The sequence below is a fragment of the Chrysemys picta genome, chromosome 4 (assembly GCF_011386835.1).
Source record: "Chrysemys picta bellii isolate R12L10 chromosome 4, ASM1138683v2, whole genome shotgun sequence".
Taxonomy (NCBI): Eukaryota; Metazoa; Chordata; order Testudines; family Emydidae; genus Chrysemys; species Chrysemys picta.
In genome coordinates, this window is record NC_088794.1 from 31,854,532 (window position 1) to 31,882,118 (window position 27,587).

Here is a 27,587-nt window from a genome sequence, read left to right on the forward strand (position 1 = left end):
ATCACTGGCTGCATTTTAAAATGGTGGTGATAATACTGACCCTACCTACATTCACTATAGGTGTGTTGTGAAGATCACTTGTACAAAACATTGAACATGTAAGGTTCTACAGTATATAAGTGATAAGGATTATTATTAAAATTGTCCTTGGACTATTGTGTTATTAGAAATCCCTGTAGAACAGACTAATTAACTCTTTTCTGTCAATTTCTTCCTAGTAAATTGATGTGATTAGGTCCTGGCAAGTTGGTAAAGCTCCAAGACTTTGCTGTCTTTCTAAAAAAAAATTATATGAGAGTTAATGAGGATGTAGTGCATTCTTCATTAAATATATATAAATATGCATTTCAAACATGGCAGTTACCAGAAGCAAATGGCTCTATGTTAATTTTTCCCCTGAAACCTGGGAAACACCCTTTGGACTGTGCCTGGCTATTAGCACTTCTAAGCTCATACATCAAAATATTAGCAAAAACTCTTGGACTGTGCCTGCCCATTAGCACTTCTAAGCTCATACATCAAAATATTAGCAAAAGATCTTGTCCCCATAATTTAAATAGGCTGTTGTTGTTTTTAAAAACAACATCTATACAGACTGATGCAGCTTTATGCCAGGAAAATTTATAGATCCACATATTAAAACTGTCCTAGCAAATATAAAAATAAATACAGCTGAATTCCCCAGATGTCCCAGGAGAAGAAGGGGGACACAGCACACTGGGATTGGAAGTTTTACCATTTGCAAGTCCCTCAATGTCACTGTTGCTATCTTCTGTTGTAAGTAACTCCTTAGTATACATTGTGCTGGTGTCATCACATGAGCCACCAAACGCCACTGAAATCCTGAGACAGCCCTAAGTGACAAACTGAAACCTTTGGTTAACTCTTAGTGCCTTCTGGACCAGTGAAATAGTGCTTATGGTTCTTATGTGAAGAATGGGAGCCAAAAAACCTTGGTTTCCATCTCTCTGCTGTCAGTCACATCCCTCCTTGTGCTTCCACCATTCCTTTCCCTACCATCTCCTGGTTAAGCCTCTCTTCTCACCTCTTCAGGCTCTTCCCTAGCTACCCCAGGAAGCAAAGAAATCAGTCAGCACCCCATAACGAGCACAGTCCTGCTCGCCTAGGCCAGCCACTGAAGAAGCAGCCTTTTCTGCTTTTTGGCTGCTCATGCCTTCAAAAAGTTACTCTGCACAGCAATGAGTCTAAGTTCAGGTATGGCACTGGAGTTCCATATTATCTTCTTCCTATGCTGCAGGTCTTATATAGAGGCTTATATTCTCTATAAAAAATATACTGCTGTGTTCTCAATACATGGAACGTACACTGAAGTATTTAATTTTTCCTGCAATCCATGATTATGTAATTATTAATGTAACTGCAGAATCACAAGCCAGGGCTGTGCTCCCAGCACTACCATCGTCACTAAATGAAAACAAAGAATTCTGTGTTTACCAAGGACTCAACTCTAAGTTACCTTTAAAAGTCCTAAGGGAACTGTAAGTGCCCTTTTAAGTGTAATTCTGTGTAAGTGCACTGCAGATAACCTCTTCTGGAAAATGACTGTTTGGGCAGCTGGAATCTGCTATGATGTCATCAGGAAACTACCGTTACTTTAATCAATCCCTAAAGGGGAAAAACAATTCCCTGCAACATTTATGTAATATGCAGCATCCTACAGTACTCTATTTTAGCAGGTGTAATAAAAAAAGTTAAAAATGTTTTTTATATATAGCAGTCACCCTCAACAGCTTTTTACCTTGGATAACTAGATGTTACTGCATTAATCTTTTGCTATTCTTAAGTACAGGGAAAGAAGTGAACACTGCAGTAATGCTATCTTGTTTTCAAAGACAAAATTGTAAAGGGCTAAGAGCAATTACCATATAAAGCATTAATAATCATTCCATTCACATATTCCCTGACACGTCTCTTGTTTTCATAAAGAATCTGGACTATCAGGCCCTGATTCTCCTCTTGCCTACAGCATTGAAAAACCCAGTGGCTTTAATGTAGTCATATCCAATTTACACAGGTGTAACTGAAGTCGGAATCAGCCCCTCTTCACTCTACAATCATATGAAGGCTTGATTCAGCAAACCACTGAAGCACACACTTAACTTTAAACACAGTCTAACTGACGTCAATGGGAATTAAGCCCATGCTTTAAATTAAGTATGTATCTAAGTGCTTTGCTGAACTGGAATTTCAATTCGTTGAGCCAAATTCACTCGTGGTGCAAAATCTGATTTGGCCCATTGTTTACATTCTTCCTGTGTGAATTTACTGCTTGTGAAAGGTGCCAAGTCCTCTCTTTATCCACAGGAAAAGCTTCCTCACAGCATCTTAGCAGTGTGCATAAACCCTGACCTAGAGATGCCACTGGGATGAAACTTCCACTTAAACTCTAAGAACAGGCAGTAAGTGGTACCTAGGCTTTATGTGTACCCTCTGTGTAGGGGTGAATTTCACCCTGAGTGAGAGGCATGTTCAGTCTTTATGCTCATTCAGAGTGAAATTCACTTCTGTGCAGCAGGCCCACGCTATTAACCCAGATTGGATTTGAACCAGCAACTTGGAGGTGAAAGCTTTGTTTAATTTTCTTACAAATGTAATATTGATAAATAAAAAAGCAGTGTATTTTAAAACCACAAGCTTATATTATATATAAATATAAAACAGAAGTTTGTGGCTTTTAAGTGCATATATAATGCAAAGCCTGCACACACACACACACACGTTGCATGTATAAAGAGGAAGATGTATAATACTTTGCCAGATCTCTGATGAAAGTGAGAAATTTTTTATAATATGTGCTGGAAATAAGTTCACCTCTAAGTTAAATAATTCTGTGATTAGTTGCCAAGTGTTGTTCTTTCTCCATTATATGTGCTATTAGGAATCAATGAAACAGTAAATCAAAGTTGAATCAATTATTATAGTCTTTATTGTTAGCAGCCTGTGGAGATAAAATACTAGAAGGTTATGCACCGCTATGTACACCACAGAGGATGTCAATGAATATAAGCCCACAATCTGTGGCTACAAACCACCAAAGCAGGGGTGCGCAAACTACGGCCTGCGGGCCGGATCCGGCCCCTCAGGGCTTTGGATCTGGCCCACGGGATTGCCACCCCCGTGGCGCCGCAGGCCCCGCGCCGCTCCTGGAAGTGGGTGGCACCACGTCCCTGTGGTCCCTGGGGTGGGGGGGAGGGCAGAGGGCTCCGTGCACTGCCCTCACCCGTGGGTTCCACACCCGAAGCTCCCATTGGCCGCAGTTCCCCGTTCCAGGAGTGGCGCAGGGCCAGGGCAGGCAGGGAGTCTGCCTTAGTGGCGTGGCGTCGCTGCCACCCTGGAGCTGCTCCAGATAAGCGGTGCTGGGCAGGAGCCCGCACCCCTCCTGCATCCCACACCCCAATCCCCTTCCCTGAGCCCCCTGCCACACCCTGCACCCCAATCCCCTGCCCTGATCCACCTCCTGCACCCCGAACCCCTGCCCTGAGCCCCCGCCACATCCCGCACTCCTCCTGCACCCCAACCCTCTGCCCTGAGCCCTCAACCCCCAGCCTTGAGCCCCCTCCTGCACTCTGCACCCCTCCCTACACCCCAACCCCCTGCCCTGAGCCCCCTTGTACACCCCACGCCCCTCCTCCGCCCCAACCCCTTGCCCTGAGCCCCTTCCTGCACACCACACCCCCTCCCACACCCCACACTCCATGCTGCATCCCAACCCCCTGCCCCAGCCCCACATTCATGGCCCTGCATGCAATTTCCCCATCCAGATGTGGCCCTCGAGCCAAAAAGTTTACCCACCCCTGCACCAAAGGATACAGAGCTAGATTCACTGGCTGCTGTGGCACAAAGTGGCCAGAGAGTGCTGGTAGAGAATTACTCTTGCATAGGGAGACCCTCTGGTGGCAGAAATCTGGCAGAGGTGGCTCTGCTTGCTTCTGCACCAGCCTCTTCCCACACCTAACATAAGGAAAGGAGAGGGGCTTTCTGGGGCATGATGTGGCCAGCAGGGGTTGTGGTGGAGCAGAGCTCTTCTACTTCTGATCCTTTACTGGTGTAAGACCTTACACTAGTGATGGGAATCAGCACTGCCCACCCCTTCCTGTTCTAACTTCCACCACGCAACCAAGGATCAGGGAGCTATAATTGGCTTCCCATGGCTTCTACTCTTCACTACACCTGAGCACTGTTTGGATGTAGTGGAGAATCAGGGCCACAGTATTTAAATTCTCCCTATCATCAAGGATTAATGGCTAAAATGCCAAGGTATACAGAAATTAAGACATCAGCTAGTTGTGTTTATCATAAACACATGGTAGCCTTACATGGAGGATACACCAGGGATAGGGTGACCAGACAGCAAATGTGAAAAATCAGGATGGAGATTGGGGGTAATAGGAGCCTATATAAGAAAAAAACCCCAAAATCGGGACTGTCCCTATAAAATTGAGACATCTGGTCACCCTAACCAGGGAGCACAATATTGGGGAAATAATTAAAGTTGCGGAGGAACCTTAATTTTATTTAAACAAAACACACACAAAAAACCTTTTAAAAAAAAGTTAGTATATCTAAACTTCAGCCATACTCCTCCCACCCATCCCCAACATATAGGTATTAATTTCAGCCTTAACTCCAATTTAATGAAGTTTTTTGCCTGGGAGTACTTAATATCCTTCTTTTTACACCCCAGCTCCAAAATCCTCTGCAAGGGATGGAGTCTACAGATAATTGTATTCTCTTGAGCTGAGTAAAGATTTGATCTACAGTTCAGTATTCTGCAAGTTCTCTCAATATACATTGGATCGTCTGTGACATTTAAGGGACAATAACCCAAGTACTAATTTCGCAGCTACCCAATATTCTCAGGCTACCCTTATGTACTGAAGTATTATTAAAGGTGAAGTAGCACCCATCATGCTAAACACTTTCCAAGCACAGAAGAAGACACAGCTCAACATTCAGTTTTAGGCCCTGATCCTACAAAGGATTATTCACACATGTAACTTTACACACAGTGAGTAGTGAGACTATTCACTATAAGTAAAGTTAAGCATATGAGTAAAGTTTTGCCTAAATGTGGCCTTAATAATTTAGAACATAAAAAGCCATCCCTGTGAGTTTCCAATGCTTTATATTCCTTCTTCATAGCAACTCTATCAGAAAGAAGTCTGAAGGTCTCCCTGTTCTTAATCAGCCATACCAAGTTAGCATAAAGTCTCATAGGTCTAACTGAAGTTGAAATTAAAGTTGTCTCTGACCTCATTTCCACGTAGACTTAGGAATTAGACTTGCTTTCGCTTAGGAGACTTAAAACACAAAATCCAAGGTCTGAGACTCTGATGCTAGGACTGGATTGCAGAACTGAGACTGGATAGTGCTGAATGCACCAGAACACCATAGCATATCCCATTTCTATCCCTACTCCATGTTCAAATCTTTGTATACTGCTGAAAAGAAAAGTTACCTCCCAGGGTTCTCTCCTCTTACACAGCAGATTTAACAACGGGGAACAAAAGTGTTGCTTCCTCAGCATGTAGCCTGAAAAATAATATACAAAAATTATAATTTGCCCATATTCTAGAAAAGAAAGTAACATTTAGGAACATGTTTTAAGGCCAAATCCAGTGCCCAAGGAAATCAGTGGGAAAACCCTCATTGACTTCAGAAGGCATTGGATAAGGCTACTAGACATGATATTTTATGTGTGCTGAGAATCAGAGCAAGATCACTCTCTAATTAAGGGAAACCTGTTTGTCAATTAATCTGTACTGACTCTACAGAATTCCACCAGTTGCTGCACTGTATATAAAGTTGTATATGGTTCAACAACAGACTACTTGTAAAATGGTGAAGATTAAGGAACAGTAATTGCGCCCATCAATTCAAACCCCAAATGTGACCTACTTTAAAACTGTTATATCCAGACTGGGGATAATCCTCAAGTGAACAGTTCTCTTAAAAAATCTTGTCACTTAGAAATAAGAATGAATAAGAACAAGCCTAGCTAATCCCAGACATGCCTTAATAATGGAGTGCTTTATAGCTATGCTTTATTATTAATTATCTGTACTGCAATGGCACCTAGAAGCCAAGGCCCTATTGTACATCATATAAACATATAACAAAGAAGCAGTCCCTGCCCAAAAGATCTTACAGTCTGTGTTAAGGCAGGGGAGAGCACAAAGTAATAGTGCGCTTTAACCACAGAATCTTTCATTTCAAAGATTATCAGGTAGGAAAGAAGATTAAAACAGGAAACAACCATTACAAGAGAGAGACAAACCCACAGCTATATTTAAAAACACTCACATTTATTTGAGAATTATTTATATCAGGTGAGAAAATCAAAACTTGTCCATGTTTGAGCTATGCACCTGTTATATCAAATTGGGTTTCTGCTCTTTCACTTGATATCAAGCTGATAACATGATCCTGACTATACCAACAAACCTTTGGCGATCCAGGAACAAATCCTGAACTGGTGACATAAAGTGAGCAGAACTTTTAGCATTATACGCTCATTAAGAAACAATAAATTAAGAATCCACAATGCCATTTTTACTATCTTTACTAGTTTAGTGGTATTTTAAACCCGGTAGGCTAAAACCCAAGTGCCATTTTAACTCAATAGACTGGTAACCTGCCCACATTGCTGTGAGGACACAGACTAAATCACTTGAGGGCTGATAGTCCTCCAATGCCTTCCCACAGTCGGTGACGGGGCCGGGCCAGAGCCACTTGGCCGGGGCCGGAGCCGCTTGGCCCGGGCCGGAGACGCTGCACCGCCTGGCCAGAGTCGGGGCTGGGGCCGGGCCCGGGCCAGAGCCACTTGGCCAGGGCCGGGCCGGAGCCACAGCCGGAGCCGCGGGGCCGGGCCGGAGGGAGCCACTCGGCCGGGGCCAGGGCCGGGGCCGGGACCAGAGGGAGCTGCCCGGCCGGAGCTGGGCCAGGGCCGCTCGGCCGGAGCCGCTCGGCCGGAGCCGGGCCGGAGGGAGCCGCTCGGCCGGAGCCAGACTGGGCCACGCCATGCCTCCCTGGAGCCCTCCCCACGCCCCCCGCCCCAGCTTACCTGCCGCTTCTTGTTTCCAGGCTTCCCGCGCGAATATCTGATTCGCGAGAAGCAGGGGAGAGGGAGGACCCCTCTTAGGCGTGGGGCCCTCTTAGGCGTGGGGACCGATTCAGTGGAATCGGCCTAAGGCCAGCCCTGTACATACCCCCAACAAATGTGCCCACAAGGACTGACAAGTTTTCCAGCAATTTACTAGGAAAGAATTATAATGCAGCTTAATTTACTGTAGCACAAAGAATCCTGGGATATGCTCCCAGAAATCCAAGGAACATACAAGGGTGAGCGCAGCACCAGGGAGGACACAGTAACTCAGGTGTGGCTTTGCAGTGTGGCTGCCCACACCCAGGCGAGGCTTACCTGAGTACCAGTCTGCATAGTTAACTCTGCAGTGAAGGCATACCTTAAGTGTGCTGCCTTCAAAGCATTTTCTAGCATCCACAGTTTGGGAATGGAACTCAGGTATCTCATATAACCATAGGGCAGTAACAATGGGCCAGTTAAAGGAGAGCTTTTTTACAACTAGTGCTACATTGCTAGTTGTATACATTATACTAGGGCTGTCAATTAATTGCAGTTAACTCACGTGATTAACTCAAAAAAATTAATCGTGATTAATTTCAGTTTTAATCGCACTGTTTAACAATAGAATACCAATTGAAATTTATGAAATATTTTTGGATGTTTTTCTACATTTTCTAATATATTGATTTCAATCACAACACAGAATACAAAGTGTACACTGCTCACTTTATATTACTGTTTTTGACTACAAATATTTGCACTGTAAAAATGATGAACAAAAGAAACAGTATTTTTCAATTTACCTCATACAAGTACAACTTCCTCCCAGACCCTGCACCCCCAGCCCTGAGCCCCCTCCCACACCTTAAGTCCTGGCCAGACCCCACATCCCAATGTTTTTTTACATTTTTTTTATAAAGCGCTCTTATCCAAAGCGCTTTACAATAGTTATCTAACAGTATAAACAATATTTGAAAAGATCATTAAGAGGGTCCGCTGAGACCCTCAGTGATTTTCAAGTGGTCTGTGGAAAAATAAGTTAGACTACAAAAACAATCAAGATACCTCACTTTATTTTCATTTACTTTCTATTACTTATAGGAGGAGGATGAAGAAAAAAAGAATGAAAAACGGGGGTAGGGGGGAGATAAGAGAGAATGTTCTTTTTCTTGGCTGGGTCCCAAGGAGGGGCCCCAAAAATGAAGCTGAGCACAGGGCCCCACTAACTCTAAATCCACTACTGAAGAAAGGTCATATGAGTTGTAGTCATGGCCACAAAAGGAGTCACTTTGAGTGTTGAGATTAGGACATAAATGTCCTCATTTCTAGTACTGTGCTTAGATCAAGTTTTCTGGTAAAGAAAACCAGGTCTAGCAGAAGTCAAAGGAAAACATCAGGGAACAGAAAACAGCTCAGGAGCACATTTGGGTACAAAATGCTCCCAAAAAATTGGCAAAGGAAAACAGTTTAAATTTAAAGGAACACTGTCAAATCAATTTAGGTATTGTATACACAATAATCAAACAAAATGTTTCCATTTTCAATCCAAACACTACAGTATACTGGTATTGTATAAAAAGGAGGACATGAAATGGATTAGTAACCAACTATAAACAAAAGGGAAATTGTCTAAGATCAATGAAATGCAAGACGTAAACCAGATACGCAGTGAAAAGTAAGTTACACTTTTAACATTCTTCCAGTTTTAGTAACCTGAGATGTTAATAGTTATACAAGCAAAGCCATCTGTTTTTTTAAAAATATCCAAATTTTAATCAGACAGTGCCCTTTAAAAAAGCTTAGCTCCTGCGCCATGATTTTCCATTTTTAATGCACTTCTATTAGTCTTTATATGATATCTGCCATGGCAAATCAACTTCCAACTTGTATAGGTTTACCATATTTTAATTTTTAAAAAGGAGGACACTCCATGGGGCCCCGGCCCCGGCCCAACCCCGCCCCTTCCCCGCCCCAGCCCCGCCCCAACTCTGCCCCCTCCCCTGAACGCTCCGCCCCCTGCTCCTCCCCCTCCCCTGCTTCCCGTGAATCAAATGTTCGCGGGAAGCCTGAAACAGGGAGGCAGCAGGTAGGCTGGGGCGGGGTGCGGCGCGGCTCAGTCCGGTCCTCCTGGCCGAGCGGCTCTCTTTGGCGGCCAGCCGGCCCAGGCCAAGAGGCTCTGGCCCCGGCGTCTCCTGCCCGGCTCGGCTCGAGCCCTGGGGCACCGGCCCCCAGCCAAGTGCCCGCGCCCCCGGCCGAGCACCGCGCCCCCGGCCCGGCTGAGCCCCGGCCGAGCACTGCGCCGGCCCCCAGCCCAGCCCAGCCCCGGCTGAGCACCGCGCCGGCCCCCGGCCGAGCACCGCGCCAGCCCCAGCTCCTGCTGAGCACCGCTGGCTCCAGCCCCAGCAGCCCCGGCCGAGCACCGCTGGGCCCTCCCTCCCTATTTTCCCGGACATGTCCGGCTTTTTGGGATTTCCCTCCGGACGGGGATTTGAGGCCCAAAAATCCGGACATGTCCGGGAAAATCTGGACGTATGGTAACCCTAAACTTGTATTATGGCAACTATGTGTAGCCCATATCATATCATCAAATACTTCTTGGTGGATTTGTTACTGTGTTCTGTGAACACGTAATGATAACAAAAACACTAACCAGACTCAGTTTTTCTAGCAAATTCAAGTCAGTTGAATACTTCTAAATTCATGTTGGTGAGTTGCTCAAGGATGTTCTAACTCAATAATAACATATCTATAATTCTCAGAAGTAAAAATCAAACCTTTCACATTAATATGAAATGTAGTAACTCCAAGTTGAGGAATTTTATTCATATTATTTTGTAGCATTAACAATTTTATACTACTGCAGGTTGAAAAGACTGGATGCTGTATTCTAGTTCTGTCCCAAAATATGTTTCAGTTAGACAGTGGAACAAGTAGTTACCCACCCTGGAGAAGCCAACTCACATCTGGTCAAAGGACAGCTTACATACTGAATCTGACCCACAGTGTTGTGAAAGGTGGCTTGCTGACATCATAGACATTTTTTTATTCTTTCCACTGACACATGAACACTCCACTGAGGAAAGATACAGACCAAAAGATTTTGTTACAGATTAATTCAATAGGACACCAGATCCTTACACCAAAAACTGCTGTTCTCCCTTCCTGCTACAGAGGAACATATGATCAGCAACTACTCCTCCAATATGTCAGGGAATGCACATGTCAGTCTTCGCAGCATGAAACTATGCAATCCTATCGCTGAAGAATACACTTTACAGCCACCACACTTACACCAGAGCCAGTGCTTGGGTCATTAGTGCTATACATTATTTGCTCTTCCTCTATGACTTGCTGGTAATAATGAATATTATCTAAAGCTCAATCATAGGGAGAGACTGCATCAAAAAAGCTTTTAGATTACAACAATCCTGAACTCTGACATGACCGCACACTACTTTCTTATCCAGGTACTTGATTAGAGGATGGAGGGTGGCAGAGGGTGGGAGAGAGAGAGAGTGTGTTATAGAAGAAGATTTTAAAAAATGCTGAAGTCTGAAACATTGTGGGTATTTTATAAATTTTTTAAAAACAAAGTAAAGTTGTTCACCCCTAGCTTTTATCTTTCACCTTTTCTTTTCTATCCACCGTTGTTTTGTCTTCTTTTCATATCCATCTCCCTCTCCTCTTATGGAAATTTTCTTTTACTAGTCACACTTTCATCCATCTCCATTGGTCTTTAATAGCAAATGGGCTTCTAGTGCAGTGTCTCATGTGCCTGCTCCATGTCCTATTAAAACAACATTAAGATGCTTGTCTTCAATAAAAAGAAAATAAAAAGGAAAGTGGACTCTAAAGGCTGGAGTATTCTGTAATAAATGGGAGGAAAATTGTTGCTTCATCAGCCTCAACACCAGAGGACTGTGCTCAATATGTCATAAAAATATGACAGTACCTAATGGAATATAACTTAGAACAGCGTAAAGAAATAAAGACTGAAGGCAGCTTCCAGAAGTAAGCAGGACAAGGTAAAGGATGTAATAAAGTACAACTGATGCGCCCGGCAACAGTTATTTACTGAACGCCAGAAACAATAGTTGTCTTTGTGGCCATAAGAAGCAAACTGACTCAATGTGGTAAGAAAAGTGTTTGTTTTAGCCTAGCATTGGACAAAAGGCTGAAGTCAACATTTACTGCATGTTCACTGCAGAAAGTATTGTCTGGAAAAAACTGTCAGAATGAGAAATGCAATAGATGTTTCATTAGAACAGTCACATTTGTTCTCATGAAGAAAACTACTAAAGTATTCAGGCACTGCACAAAATAGGTACCCAATATGGAGGCCTTCTGTATTACATAGAAGGTTCACGGCTGAGTGCTGGCCATGTTCCCTGGAGCATGCACTCTCTAGTTGGAAATCACGGGCATCACCTGCACAATGTACCATCTTGCCTTGAACAGCAGGCATCCCAAACACTCTCCCAATAGTGCATTGGGAGCACACTGCACCTGAATAAACTATGTCTCAATCCTGTAAGGTGATAAACACATCCTGCATGGTGTTGAACTCCCATGAAGGTCAATGGGAGTTGAGGATGCACAGCACCTATGTAGGATCAGGCTCCTAATGCGCTACAGGACCAGCACTTGCAATTACTAAATAAATAAATGTCTTTGTCCATTTCAGAAGCAGCTAAAAACTATGAACAATAACTTATTCCCATCTCTTAAAATAATCAGGGATAATTCCCTACATTTTGGGATTAGCCTGGGTTATTTATATTTCAATATGCTTCCCCTCAAAGCTCCACAGACTTGTACCATTTAAATGCGTAATTAAAAAAAACCCAAACAGATTAATTGTCAACCCTGAAACAAGCAGAGAACATCAAATATTCTGTATAAAGGATTTTTCCCCTCCAATATGGTAGATGCTCTAGTACAGGAACACAAACTGTCTTTGGTCTTAAAACCTTAGAATTTATTAGACAAATTCACTAAAAAAGATTTTTGCTTATTCTGAAAGGCTTGTCTAAATCAGTGTTCCCAGTCTTTTCAGATAATTGTATGAGTTTAACTGTACCAGTCAGTGCCTGCTGCCTCCTGTTCAATCGGGCATATATTACTAATAAATAATAATAATGAATAGTCCTTTACACTTTACAGCATTTCTGTTCTCCAAGAACTACACAAACATTCAAGTAAGCAAGTGTTATCACCCTCATATTATAGATCAGAAAAAAGAGGCACAAAACACAGGGGGACTTGCCTAGGGGTCACACAATAAGCAGAGCCAGGATTAGAATCCAGGAGTTTCTGGCTCCCTGTCTTCTGTTCAAAATGCAATGTCTCATAATCACAGGATTGGAATTTTCAGGAACACAAACTTCATAGCAAGTGGCTTGGAAAGCAGATAGCAGCCTACAACATGTGCAGCACAGAGACATATTATTAAGATACAGGAAGTGGAAAGCTAAGAGTACCAGCAGGGCTACCATGGCTAAGATATTTATGCAGTCCCATGGCCTGACACTACTTCGTTATATTATAATGACCTTGTGCCAGGATGCAGCACCCCAAAGACAGAACCATGTTTGCCCAGACTGGGAAAGGACGTGCCGGTCACCCCTCAAAAGCTGGGAGGATCCCACAAACACCAGGATGGGCTTCAGAGGGGTAGCCGTGTTAGTCTGTATCAGCAAAAACAATGAGGAGTCCTTATGGCACCTTAGAGACTAACAAATTTATTTGGGCATAAGCTTTTGTGGGCTAAAGTGGGTTATGCCCAAATAAATGTATTAGTCTCTAAGGTGCCACAAGGACTCCTTGTTGTTTTTACCAGGATGGGCAGCTCCTCTTCATACCTAGGCACAAAGGGGCTGAAGTATGGCAACACCCATCCCAGTGCCTGCTTGGGGGGCGCTATGGGCACAGGGAAGGCAGTTCCTGCTGTTTCCCTTTTCTCCCACTCTAGGGTAGCTGTGTCTCCCCCACATCCTCTGGTACAAACATGCTCCTGGGGGGCAGCCAGCCCCTGGGGTTCAGACTCCTACCTGCTGTTTATCTCCTGCTGCCAACACAGATGGGAGGAGCTCAGCACATCTTTCCCGCCCCCCCGGGGAAAAGACTGAGCCTCTGCCCCCGCAGAGGGGAAGGAGCTGGGGGTGCCCACGCAGGCCGGGCCGCAGCCTTTCTGCTTCCCTCCGGGCTTCCAGGTTGGTGTGAGCAGCAGGCAGCGGCCAGGCCTCAGGTTGCCCTGGCAACTGGCTCATTTGAATATGCTCATTAAAGATTCATGAGCTCTAGTCACTTGACCCAGCCCCTCCCTCCAGGCAGCGAGGAGAGCTGTGTCCGCCTGCGCGCGTATTCCCCTCAGCAGCAGCAGCAGCAGCAGCACCAGCACCCTGGGCTCTGGCATGGCCCGTGCTGGCTCCTGCTGCCGCCTCTGCCTCTCGCAGGGCCTGCCAGCTCCTTGGGAAACGCCGCTAGCAGCCTTAAGCCTAGAGAATATGTCCCTCCTCGCTTGTCTCCTCCCCAGCCTAAAGCTTCAGAGGGGAATGGACTAGCATCCCTCTCCCCCCCCGCCTTTGCGTACCCCTCCCTGCCCATGTACCCCCTCTCCTCACTCCAGCCCCGTCCAGTGTCCCCTCCCCCCCCCACACTGATGCACAGCCACCTCCACAAAATTCCCCACCCCCTTCATTGTTGGTCCAGCCAGCATCTACCTCGTCAACACACCTTCCCAGCCCCCTCAGTCCTCCTCTCTCTTCTGGTCTTCTCCATCTGCGCATGCCCACTGTCCCCATCTCTGCATTACTCCCCTATCCAGTCCTCTCAAACCCAGCCTCCCCATATCATTCCCACCCCCAGCCTTACTAAGGCCTCCTCCAGCTCCATTCCCCACCAGACATACACATGTACATACCCAAGCTCCAGCCCCCTCTTTACCACCCCACGCAGTCCCCTTCTGCCTCTCCCTGCATCAGCTTATGCAGGCCCTAGCCTTACTATGGTCACCTTTGGTCCCCACCTCTCACACACCCTTCTGCTTATTGTCTCATCCAGCCCCCTAGTTTCTGCCTTTGCCAGCCTCCCCCTCCAACACACACTCCCCTGGTTTTGCACACTGTTGCCCAACTGTTTAGAGCCCTTTGTGTGATATCCCTCACAGATGTGAGAGGAGTGAGCCACACTTTGCATGGGGCCACATTGTTTTTCCCCTCCCTCAATTCCCAGCTTCTTCCATTCCCCTCCTTGACCTGCCAGCCAGTGCCAGCCACCATCTCTGCCAGCCAGCCAGCCGGGAGCAGCTAGACGGGAGAAGAAGCAGCTGGCCTAGCTGCTTTACAGGTACCACAGCAGCTCTGAGACCAGGAAGAGACTCTGCATGGGGAATCCCTGCTGCCTCACTGCAACCTGCAGTGACTGACACCTCATCAGGGCTGTGGGCAGGCATGCCACTTACGCAACTGGAGCCCTGTCACCCTTAATGCCTGACACTTGCAGCTCTGCACATACCCACCATACACACATCCAGCCTCCTCATTACAGCTGTGACTGGTCCCTACACCTACAAACACATACACACATCCTCCTCACTGTGGATCTAATTCCCTCACCTCTGTGTCCCCATATTCACACCCACATGCCTCACTAGAAACCTGTCTGATCCTGTGCCTACATGCAAAGCCTCCTCATTATGGCTCTGTTCACCCCACCATCTCTGTATCCCCATACCTACACCCAGTTGTCCTCACTACAGCCCAGTCCAGTACTCCCCACCGCCACATACCCTCCCCATCATACATGCACATATACAACCTCCTCACTGTGGCTCCATCCAGTCCCCCAACTTCTGTGTACCCGCTCCACACACTTCACAAAGGACCCATCTCCTGCCCGCCACCTCTGTGTATACTCTGTACACATCCAGCCCCTTCATTTCAGCACTGTCTGATTCCCCCTACTTCAGCATACTCTCACCTCACTCATACACTGCAGCTGCATCTAGTCCCCTCACCTCTGTGTACTCATCCTGCACACTCAGCCATCTCATTCCTTTCCACTTCTATATGTACACCCCTCTAAGTACTCAGACCCAGTTGCTTCAGTATGGCTCCATCTGGCCTCCCCTGCCTCCACATACCCACTCAATTGCCTCAGTAGGATCTCACCCAGCCTCCCCTCCACTTCTTTGAACCTAACCCCACTGATCTCTTACATGTTCCCAGTCTCAACAGGGCCCAGCGCAGTTCTCCCCTCACATCTCCTTTTAACTCCACCCAGGCCTAACATATATCATATTGCAAAAAAAGTTATGAAATATTTAAGGTTGCTATACACATAGTACGCCTGACACAAACCCATAAAAGCAAGGAAATGAAAAGTTAAGCCATATCACAGTATTTACCCTCTACTTCACCCAGAGGAAGGGACTTTACCACTGCATGCATCACAGCCTTAACTCTGCCCCCATAGGGATGCCAGCCTTCCAGCACCCCCTTTACCAAACCACCCTCCTCAACTTTCCCTTCTGCACTCCCCTTCTGCACCCTCCTTTATTATTATTTGTATTACAGGACCACATAAAGGCCCCAGCCAGTTTCATTGTGCCAGTCACTGTAAAAGTGCGTAAGTAAGAGACAGTCCCCACTCTGAAAAGCTTGCAATCTAAACAGATAAAATAGAAAAAGAGAAGGAGGAGAAACAGAAAGGCAAATTGACTCATGTTAATAATAAAGCTAGAAATAGACCCCAGGTCTCCTGAGTCCTAGTTCAGTACCCTCCTGTTTGGACTACACTGTTGGACCACACTGTTCGGCCTGTCTCTTGCTATCAGTTGTGGAAGTCTAGCATGCTTAAAAGGGGAAGTTTGGTAAAGGGTGTACTGGAGAGTTGGTATCCATAATAAGGGAGAGTTAAGGTTGTGGTGTGTGACTTTTGTGTACAGTAGTTGTGGTAGTGGTATGTGTTACCCAAAATTGGGCCAGCGAGTAAGCTTAGGGAGGACTAATGACCCACCAGAAAGCAGCACATTTATTATACTGATAGCTAAGCTCAAAAGAAAGTGTGTGTGGGGGGTCACACTCACACTCGCATATCCATGCTCCCAGGACAGGCACAGCACTGGAGATGTCAAGATCCTTCAAGGTAAGCGTCCCACAGCACAGCGATGGATGGTGCAATGAAGATAAGTCTTCCTGAGGCATGAAGAAATGCAATGCGGCCAGTGGTCTGGGCGAAGGGCCTTCACGGGAGGTACAAGCTTATGAGTGCACTCCTGAGCATATGGCCCCTTCCCCTTTTAACGACCTGCTCCTCATGGCCTGCAACTAGAGATGACTTGGCCACGTCTGGTTAGTCACACTCCACCTCGGACAGTGTCCATGAAGTATCCATGCGCTGGGTGTGTGATCACTGCCTAATTAGAGTTCCAGCCACCTTGTCTACCTGGAAGCTCTTCTGATCTTCCAGCTGTTCAAGCAGCACATTTATCCCACAAGCATTTCAGGAGGGGAGGGGGAAAGCCACTTTACAGGTACAGTGGAACCCCACTATAACGCACCCCGCGATAACGCGAATTCGGTTATAACGCAGGGTGAGTCTGGTCCCGGCGGCTGTGGCAGGCGTGGGGTGAGTCCAGTGGGTGCGGGGCATTTGGGATCCATGCCCTGGTGGCTGCAGCAGGAGCGACTCTCCCTGTAGCCCCGGCGCACCCCCGGGGTTCTCACCTCTGTCCCCGACAGGGCCAGCTCCAGCCTGCAGCCCACGTCCTTCCCTCCCCGCCGACCGATGACTTTCAGTGCGCCTAGGGGGTGGCAGCACGGAGGAGGGGCGCACCCTGCTGGGAGCGGGCTGCACGCTCTGCCTGCCCCAACCAGTGCCAGGTCTGCAGCAAGCCCAGCAGCCCACGTCCTTCCCTTCCTGCCGACCGACAACTTTCAATTCACCTGCAGGCGGGAGTGGCGTGGAGCCCTTCCGGCAGGCAGTGCGGCAGGAGGGACTGAGTGGCGAGTGCCACGGCTGAAGGAAGCCCTGGCTGCCCCCCTTCTCTCTCTCCCCCCCCCGCTCCCTCCCTCCCGCTAGCCGGGGCGCACACTCTGCTGCCCGGGGCATGTCTGCAGCGCAGGGAGTCCCGCTAGCAAGAATGCAGCCACCGCCTACCCAGAGGCTCACCAGCGCAGCCGGGGGAGGCAGCCACGAGCCGCCAAGTAAGTGGCACCAAAAGTTTGTGCCCTGTTTTTTGTTTTGTTTTTTTGCTTCGCTGCTCTGGCTGCCCTTTTTTTTTTCTCGCCGTCCTACTCCTTCTGCCTTGGACAAAACTTTCTTAATGGTTGTAAGTTGAAACTGGAAGCTGAACACAAGTACAGTGGAACCCCGCTATAACATGACCCCGCATTTACCGCAATCGAATTTTTTGGACCCCAATTATCGCGTTATAGCAGACAAAGGGGTTGGGGGAAAGGTGTAACAGACCTTTTGAACATACAGGTTATACAGAGCATACAGATCACTGCTGCTCCTACAACAGTATGCTTCATCAGAGAACTGTCCTTACCAGAGAGCTAGTGCGTGAACATAATCTAATCCAGGGGTCGGCAACCTTTCAGAAGTGGTGTGCCGAGTCTTCATTTATTCACTCTGATTTAAGGTTTCGTGTGCCAGTAATACATTTTAACATTTTTAGAAGATCTCTTTCTATAAGTCTATAATATATAACCAAACTATTGTTGTATGTAAAGTAAATAAGGTTTTTAAAATGTTTAAGAAGCTTCATTTAAAATTAAATTAAAATGCAGAGCCCCCCGGACCGGTGGCCAGGACCCGGGCAGTGAGTGCCACTGAAAATCAGCTCACGTGCCGCCTTCGGCACATGTGCCATAGGTTGCCTACCCCTGATCTAATCCAATCTCTTACTCAAGATCATAAAAAATCTGCTCCTTACAGTAAAACAGCACTGTTGGTGTTGGAATTAAATCTCACACTTAAACAAACAAACATGCAGTGCAGGTAGTGACACCTGTACTTAAGGTTGCTTGATGCTTCCCATTATAAAATCTGGTTTTCAGTTGCTTATAACTTTTCCAAATTTAAGTTGCCTGAGTTGAAATTTTCCACGGCAGGTCTTTGCTTCAGACTGAGGTTTTTGGGAAAGTTTCAGCTAAACCAGTTAATCTGTTTCTCAGAACAAAGTTAGGGAAAAACAGATTATTTTGCTGATGGTAAAAAAGTGCATATAACCATTTCATTGAGAAGCTAGCATGTTCATAGCTTGGAGCAGGGACTTGAAATTTGGCAGGAGGATTGCCTTTGTGTTATGAATGTGCTTATTGCTCTTCCCATGAAACTATGCCCAAATTTGGTCAAATTATAAGGTTCTGAAAAATCATAGTTCACACATGCTCGGTAGATACTTGCTACTGCTAAATTCTCCGGCCCCCAACAGCTTCTATGTGTGACCGGACTGTGCATGCATCATCCCTACTGATCCAATGAGTGTGATCCAGCTCAGGGCTACAGAGGCTGAGCAGGACTTTCCCTGCTATTGCTCTTCCTAGCTATAGAGGCCACTATGGCAACGGGAACCAGAACTGGCAGCAGGGTGACTAGCTCTCCTGTGCTCCCAATTCTTGCTATGCTGGTGCCCAAGCATCAAGGAAGAGGAGGAGGAAACTAAGTGCCTGACTCAGATGCAGAGAGGTGAAGATTGAGAGAAAATGGGGGAAGGGAGGATAGGAGCCTGTGGGTGGAAGGTTAGGAGCTGGGAGTAGGAAGGAGGCAGGAGCAGAGGGAGACAGAAGAGGAGGTGGGATAGGAACAGGGTTGGAAGAAGGTTGTGGGGAGAACATTGACAGAAGCAAGGGATAAGGGCTGGAGCAAAGAGAGGGCGACAGAGGAAGGAAACAGGGAAAGGGGACACAGGACTAGAGCTGGTGGGGCAGGATAGGAGCAGAGTGGGGACAGGGGCAGGATTAGGGTGGGGAGTAATGAACGGGAGCTGGCAGGGGGTAGGTGGATAGCAGCAGAAGAGGGAGAGGTTACTAGGGGATGGGCAGAAGTGTCCAAATAACCACTAGAGATCACGCCCCTGAAAAACGTGGAATTCGGGGCCGGCTCCAGTGTTTTTGCTGCCCCAAGCAGAAAAAAAAAAAAAAAGCCATGATTGGTGACACTTTAGCAGCAGCTCTACCGCCGCCGCTTCATTCTTCAGTGGCAATTTGGTGGCAGGTCCTTCCCTCCGAGAGGGACCGAGGGACCCGCCACCGAAGACCTGGATGTGCCGCCCCTTTCCGTTGGCTGCCCCAAGCACCTGCTTGTTGCACTGGTGCCTGGAGCCAGCCCTGGTGGAATTGAACCTATTATTCCTGAGTCCCACATTCCTTTGCTGTCAGCTGTGAAACTCACTGGCAAAGTGTGTGTTTCCATACCCCTCTAGTTTTAATTTCCTCATCATTGTAGCATCTGACTGCTTCACAAATATTAATACATTTATTTACACACTGCCCCCGGGAGGGAAAGTGGCATTATTCTGATTGTAGCAATGGGGAACTAAGGCATAACATCATTAATGTCAAAAGTGACCACTAATTTTGGATGTCCAATGTGAGATGCTATGGCCTGATTTAAAAAAAAAAAAAAAAAACCCTGAGAATTTTATAGCCCTTTATTTGTTCAGGGCCGAGCTCCCATTGACTTCAATTGCTGCAGTGAGGGCTCAAGACTTCAGCACCTCAGGGTTTCAAATTGGGCATCCAGAAAATGAGAATCACAGAGTAGTGGCCAACTGTTGAAGTTTGGCAGAGGTGACTTGCCCTTGCATCACACAAGAACTCTGTGGAGCAGAGTATCATCATTTCTGTATGCTCCAGTCTATTCCATGCGTGCTATGTCGCTCTGCAATAACCAGGTTCAGTTCTCCATCTGAAATATACACAGACGGGATGATTTTTGAATTTTTAAAATTAAATACACCCATTACATTCTATTTAGAGCTACAAGAGCAGAATTACAGATGCTTTGATGCTGCTCAGCGTCAATAACTCCATTCACTGGTTTCTTTGCATGGAATGGAAGCTAAGGTCAGACCTAGGGTGACCAGATAGAAAGTGTGAAAAATTGGTACGGGGGTGGAGGGTAATAGCAGCCTATATAAGAAAAATTCCCAAATATCGGGACTGTCCCTATAAAATCAGGACATCTGGTCACCCTAATATAAAAATAAAATATAATAATATATGGAGATATACCTATCTCATACAACTGGAAGGGACCCTAAAAGGTCATTGAGTCTAGCCCCCTGCCCTCACTAGCAGGACCATGTACTGATTTTGCCCTAGATCCCTACATGGCCCCCTCAAGGATTGAACTCATAACCCTAGGTTTAGTAGGCCAATGCTCAAACTACTGAGCTATCCCTCCACCCTAGTCAGAACTGTTTGTATAACATTAACTTGTGATTTCCAGAGGTTTAATGTCTGGGTTTAAAACAATGTATCTAAAGCAACTTTTTCTTTGGAATAACAGTTACCAAGCTTGATGCTCCATTCCGAGCAAGAGAAGTAGGAGGGCCAGTAAGGGGCTGGTTACTTGCAGCTCCTTGATTTTTGTGCCAGCATGAACCCAATGTCATTTAGCTATGCCATATCCACCATACTGCTGCAAGTGTGTTAGAGCCCAACCACTGCTGATGGCTCTTGGATACAGTATTGCAAAGAAAACACCACAGTGCTCTTAAAAAAAATAAACCTTAGACATTAGATCAGGAAATGAGGCATCTTCCGGGCTTGATGGTCAACCAACGTCAGAAAATATCATTCAGGGCTTGATCTTTCACAGTGTGGAGCACTCTCACTCCCACTGGTGTCAATGCAAGCTGACAGTCCACTTTCACAGGAAGGAAGACTGTGAGAGGTAGCATGTTTCAGGAAAGTAGTGTGATTCAGTGGAAACAACACTGGATTGGGCATCCACAGATGGGAGCATTTTTCCCAACTCTGCCAGACCTGCTGTACGAGCTAGGGCAAGTCACCTCTCAGTGCCTCAGTTTCCAAAATGTAAATTGGGGGAAATGATATGCTTCTATAGGGCTAAGTGTTTGTATATGTATTTGGTAATATTAACCATTTCCCTCCTTCTGTTGCGATTAAGCTTGTTATGATCACTCCAGATTGAACTACTTTTTTAAAACATTCAGGAAGAAAATGTATCTTTCCATAAGTGAGTAAGACGAAATCTGGCAGAATCTCAGAGTAAATACAGGAGCTTTGTGCCTGAACTGCGCAGAGTTAATGTAATTGTTCTGGCACCATCCCCAGAGCCAAGCTAAGCTCAGGAAGAAAACTGTAAATTAAAAACTACAGCACTGATGTGATCCCTCTCCAGGAACTATCTTATACATATAAATCCACAGAGAGGAGAAAAGGGTCTGACTTCACTCTTGAGCAGAAATTTTGCTAACAATTTTCTTATACTTGGAATATATACAATAAACAGTTTATGAAATTCTATGGAAATTCTAGGCCTGATTCCAATCTCGCTTACACCAGTAGAACTCCACTGATTAAGAGGGAGTTTCTGTGGATTCATACTGGTGGTAAATTAAGTTAATGGGAGCTGTGGGTGCTCACCAACTCAGCAAACCAAGCCTAGAATACCTCAAATTGGACATGCTTTGCCCTTGGAGTCATGCCCTGTCTACTTATGTATTTAAATGCATATATGGCCCTCATCACCATAGTATCTGAGCACCTCACAGTCATTAATGGATTTGATTTGATTTATTATTAATTGACCCTAGCAACTCTGGTCAGCACTGCCGACCGGGACATTAAAAGTCCCATTGGCAGTGCTGCCCAGCTAAGGCAGGCTAGTGCCTCCCTGTTCTGACACCGCGCTGCGCCCCGGAAGCGGCCAGCAGCGGGTCCGGCTTCTAGGCAGGGGGGCCACAGGGCTCTGTGTGCTGCCCCCACCCCGAGCGCTGGCTCTGCACTCCCATTGGCCAGGAACAGGCCAATGGGAGCTTGGTGGGGACGGTGCCTGTGGGCGAGAGCCGCGCAGAGCTGCTTGCGCGCCTCTGCCTATGTGCTGGACCTGCTGCTGGCTGATTCTGTGGCACAGCGCGGTCTGTGGTGCCAGGACAGGCAGGAAGCCTGCCTCTGCACCCCTGTTGTGCCGCTTACTGGGAACTGCCGGAGGTAAGTCTGCACCCCAACCTCATGCCCCAATTCCCTGCCCCATCCCTGAGCCCCCACAAACCCCTAATCCCTTCCTGCACCCCAAACCCCTCATCCTCAGCCCCACCCCATAGCCTGCACCCCCAGCCCAAAGCCCTGACCCCCTGCCCCAGCCCCGCCCCAAACTCGGAGCCCCTTCTGCACCCCAAACTCCTCATTCCTGGCCCCCCTGCAGCCCTCACCCCAACCCTCTGCCCCAGCACGGAACCCCTCCTACACCCCAAACCCTCATCCCCAGCTCCATTGGGTTGCGGGCATCAACAATTTTCTTCCACTCGTTCCCCAGAAAAAAAGTTTGAAAACCACTGTCTTAAAGGCTTCGTCCAAGATCAGAGTCTCATGGTGCTAAATGTTGTACATATACAAGGTAAAAAACAGTCTCTCTTCCCCACAGAGTTTATAATCTAGATCGGTGTTTTTCAAACTGTGGTCCGTGGACCCCTGGGGGCGTCTGCGGACTATGTCTAAGGGGTCTGCGAAAGGTTCTCGTTACCAACTGCAATCTTCATTTTACAGAGGGGTACTAAGGCAAAGGATAGATTGTCCAAAGTCACAAAGGAAGTAAGGAATTGAACCCTAAAACCTCACTCCCAGCCCCTGAGCCACTAGACCATCCTCTGTTCTTCAACAGTGCTTTCTTTATTGTATCACATGATAAGAGGGGTATTTGATTTCTTTTGTAATTTCTGTAGCAACGATGATTTGATCACTGTCATGGCAGCTAATTTTGCACAGGCCTCTTTAAAGAGAAACTTGCAATTGGTCCAGGGAAAACTTTATTTCAAGTCATCTAACTACCTCATAAACCTGTTCCCTTTAATATGGTTGAAGTCATTGTGCCCAATTGATGACCTCACAATAATTTCCATAGAAACAGATGTTAAAAGCATAGGACTTCATCTTCACTGTCAGATCAAGCAGAAGGAGAAAATGAAGCTGTGAGGGAGAGAGCACTTATTGAAAGAGCCAAAGGAAGATAGGAAAACATGGGGTCAATACGTTTATTTTGTTGCAACTGTTCCTTGTTTTCAAGCTGGACCCAATGTGAGAGTCCAATTTAAATCAAGTATGAGAGGTAAGCCGTGTTAGTCTGTATCCACAAAAACAACAAGCCCAAATAAATCTGTTAGTTTTTAAGTTGCCACCGGACAATTTAAATCACTTTCCCTGATACAATGAATCAGGGCATTTGTTTTAGCTTTTGAAAAGAGCATATTTGAATTTGTAAATTGTAGTACGAATGGAAAAAATTTTCAGGAAACATACAGCATATTGTACAAAGTCTTCGCCTTTCAGGCCAAGCTGGGCCTGGGAAAACTTAGAAGAAGGGTTTCAACGGTATTTTTAATCCAATTTGGAGTGGTGGAAATATTCATCTCTTCCTGCCCCTGCTCCTTCAAACAAATAAATCAAGACATTAGTTTGTTGATGCAACCTAGAAATACTGTTCAGAGTCAAGGAGCAACCAAGTATCAGAGGGGTAGCCGTGTTAGTCTGAATCTGTAAAAAGCAACAGAGGGTCCTGTGGCACCTTTGAGACTAACAGAAGTATTGGGAGCATAAGCTTTCGTGGGTAAGAACCTCACTTCAGATGCATCTGAAGAAGTGAGGTTCTTACCCACGAAAGCTTATGCTCCCAATACTTCTGTTAGTCTCAAAGGTGCCACAGGACCCTCTGTTGCTTTTTAAGGAGCAACCAAGTACTTTCCAGAGGCTACATTGGGGCCAGACCTACAGATTAGTTCCTGCCCTCTTACTGTTATGTAGTTTGACAAGGGAAATGTAAACCCATACTTGACTCCGGAAATGCAAGGCAGATTATCTGGGTACTAAACAGCAAAACAAAACAGGAAAAGATATACCTGTATACTCAAAGAGTAATGGTTTCTAACAGCAAAGCTAATCTGTCTGATTGGTTTAACACCTCAGGCAGTGATCTGGGCAGCTCTCCTTAGCTAAAGCAGGGCTGAGCCTTCTCACTACTTAGATAGGAGATCCCCAAGGAAAATCCACTCACTTCAGAAAGTGGTGTTGGTGATTCAGTAGGTGGCACTCTTTGCTCAGTCAGTTTCAACCAATGCACAAGCCTAGTGTTAGGAATGCTGTGAGCTAAAGGTCCCATCTTCCAGGGACATTGTAAAACCAAGGGCCTGTAGTCAATAAAGAACCCCTTGGTTCTTTTTGGAGTTCGGGAGTTATAGATCAGTTGCAGATTTCACCTTAGATAATAATTCTACCTCCCTCAATTGCTCTGTACTGTTGCTGTCTGCTGCTAAACAACTGGTGTGTTCCATCCCAGAAGTGACAGCATTTCATTGGTGGTTCGAGTGATTGTTTAGTGTGAAAGACATATTGTATAATAAAGGCAAGAAACTGTATTATGTTAAGTGTGACCCATTAATTTTGAAAAACCTTTTAATTTCTAAGGGCCTCTCTCCCATATCTGCCTTGAATTGAATTAATAGTTTAAATTCCAAAATAACGTTTGCTGGGTCTTTTTCTCCCTTCCTAAATACACAGGAAGAGAGGAACAAATACATGCTATAGCTGGGAAGTTATTGAACATTGAGATCCAATGTCAGCTAGTTTAGATGGGGAAATTTCCCTGATTATATCTTCTCCACCTCCCAAATAAATCACTGGAATGAGGGGAAATGTCAGTACACAAACTAAGGCTTTGGAGGAAATTCAGATTCGGTGTGGTTCCTCAGAAACTCACAGTAGAGGGAGATATCCTCTCTAGCCCCTGAAAATCACCAGCTTGTGTTATTTTTCTTCAGTACACCTACATTTCCAGATTCCCTTTGAGCTAAACCATTTCCTGTGTGCAAAGCCCGAATATGTTGTATTTGCACAAGTGCTTCACAGGGGAATGGAATCAACTCCCAAGCTCAGGAGCACCTCTAGAACAGCTCTGCAGCCATCATTATGATCACTGTGCCTCCCAGCCCACCCAGAGAGATTTGCCAAGAGGAACTGCAGATCCTGAAACTATTTTTATTATTGTGGTAGTGCCTAGGGGTCTCAATCAGGGCCCCACCATGCTAGGTGCTGTACAAATGTATATCAAAAGATAGCCCCTGCCCTGAAAAATGTACAGTCTAAATAAATTGTAAGAAAATGTAACTAGTGAAGACGCAGGCATTTTTTAAAAGAACTCTGGTATGAACTGTAGCATAAGACCCTGTGGGACACAGGAGTCACTTGGTGGTGGTATTTATAATTCGCACCTGGTTCATGCTCTAGGTGGTCCCCTGCCCCTCTTCTGGGATAAAGTCTATCGTTGATGATTGAATTACAACTTTGTTTTCAACATTAACCAAGAAAAAAAGTGAATTGCTTTTGAAAGGGAGTTAGGGTCACTGACCATACCTTGTTTTCCTGTCATTTTCAGGAGAATCACTTGTTCTCTGCCGTGCAGAGGAACTTTATGACATCACAGCCTTTGTAGTTCTGGCATCACACTCTTTCCATAAGAACTTGTTTTGCCAAGCATGCATTAGCTGTGAAATTCACCCGCCTGTCTATATGTAGGGCCTGATTCTCCAATGCTCTGACCCATGTGTCATCATTTACATCAGGGCAAAGTAAATGTAAAATGCTACCAAATCAGAAAGGCAGCATTTTACATTCCCTTTTCACCAACGTAATTGACGACAGATGGAGGACAGCGCAATAGAGAATCAAGTCCTGATTTTTAGCCAACAGTGCAGACCTCTAGTATACACCCAATTTACACCAGTGCAGCACTGAGGTAGCTTACCCCACATCACACTGCACCCGCATAAATTATGTTTACACTAGGGCTGTCAATTAATCACAGTTAACTCACGTGATTAACTCAAAACAAATTAACTCGATTAAAAAAATTAATTGTGATTCACTGCAGTTTTAATCGCACTGTTAAACAATAATAGAATACCAATTTAAATTTATTACAAATATTTTTGAATTTTTTCTATATTTTCAAATATATTTCAATTACAACACAGAATACAAAGTGTACAGTGCTCACTTTATATTATTTTTAATTACAAATATTTGCACTGTAGAAGAGAAAAGAAATATTATTTTTCAATTCACCTCATCCAAGTACTGTAGTGCAATCTCTTTAGCATGAAAATGCAACTTACAAATGTAGATTTTTTTTGTTACATAACTGTTCTCAAATCAAAACAATGTAAAACTTTAGAGCCTACAAGTCCACTCAGTCCTACTTTTCGTTCAGCCAATCATTAGGACAAACAAGTTTGTTTATATTTCCGGGAGATAATGCTACCCACTTCTTATTTACAATGTCTCCTGAAAGTGAGAACAGGCATTCTTATGGCACTTTTGTAGCCAGCATTGCAAGGTATTTACGTTTCAGATATTCTAAGCATTTGTATGCCCCTTCATGCTTCAACCATCATTCCAGATGACATGCTTTGATGCTGATGACACTTATTAAAAAAATAATGCATTAATTAAATTTGTGACTGAACTCCTTGGGGGAGAATTGTATGTCTCCTGCTCCGTGGTTTTACCTGCATTCTGCCATATAACTCATGTTCTGGCAATCTTGGATGATGATCCAGCACATGTTGTTCAATTTAAGAACACTTTCATTGCAGATTTGACAAAATGCAAAGAAGGTACCAACATGAGATTTCTAAAGATAGCTACAGCACTCGACCCAAGGTTTAAGAATCTGAAATATCTTCCAAAACCTGAGAGGGATGAGGTGTGGAACATGCTGTCCGAAGTCTTAAAAGAGCAACACTACGATTCAGAAACTATAGAACCCGAACCACCAAAAAATAAAATCAACCTTTTGTTGGAGGCATCTGGCTCAGATGAGGAAAAATGAACGTGTCAGTCCGTATTGCTTTGGATCATTATTGAGCAGAACCCATCATCAGCATAGAAGCTTAGTAATTGGCTGAACAAGAAGTACGACTGAGGGGACTTGTAGGCTCTATTTTTTTTAACATAACTGCACTCCAAAATAAAACAATCTACATTTGTATGTTACACTTTCACAATAAAGAGATTGCACTATAGTATTTGTATGAGGTGAATTGAAAAATACTATTTCTTTTATCTTTTTCACAGTGCAAATATTTGTAATAAAAATAATATAAAATAAGCACTGTACACTTTGTATTCTGTGTTGTAATTGAAATCAATATATTTGAAAATGTAGAAAACAGCCAAAATATTGAAATAAGTAATTTTTTATTATTAACGGTGCAATTAAATCTGTGATTGAT

At 45.2% G+C, this 27,587-nt stretch overlaps 1 protein-coding gene across 12 annotated transcripts in view; it reads right to left on the reverse strand.

The window, feature by feature from the left end:
* The window catches only part of LRRC56 (leucine rich repeat containing 56), a 161,194-nt gene that overhangs the window by 107,924 nt on the left and 25,683 nt on the right, over positions 1 to 27,587 (reverse strand). For 3 of the 12 annotated variants that reach the window (XM_042862149.2, XM_065591970.1, XM_024111430.3), the window contains exons 1-3: positions 13,156 to 13,367; positions 10,733 to 10,892; positions 5,480 to 5,553 (exon numbers count right to left, since the gene is read on the reverse strand). The exons of 2 other annotated variants lie outside the window; for them this stretch is intronic. The gene's annotated coding sequence lies outside the window, so the exon portion shown is untranslated. Of the gene's footprint in view, positions 1 to 5,479; positions 5,554 to 10,732; positions 10,893 to 13,155; positions 13,373 to 27,587 lie in introns of those variants that run through there. 7 more of the 12 variants (XM_065591966.1, XM_008174916.4, XM_065591967.1 and 4 more) reach the window with 5 other exon arrangements.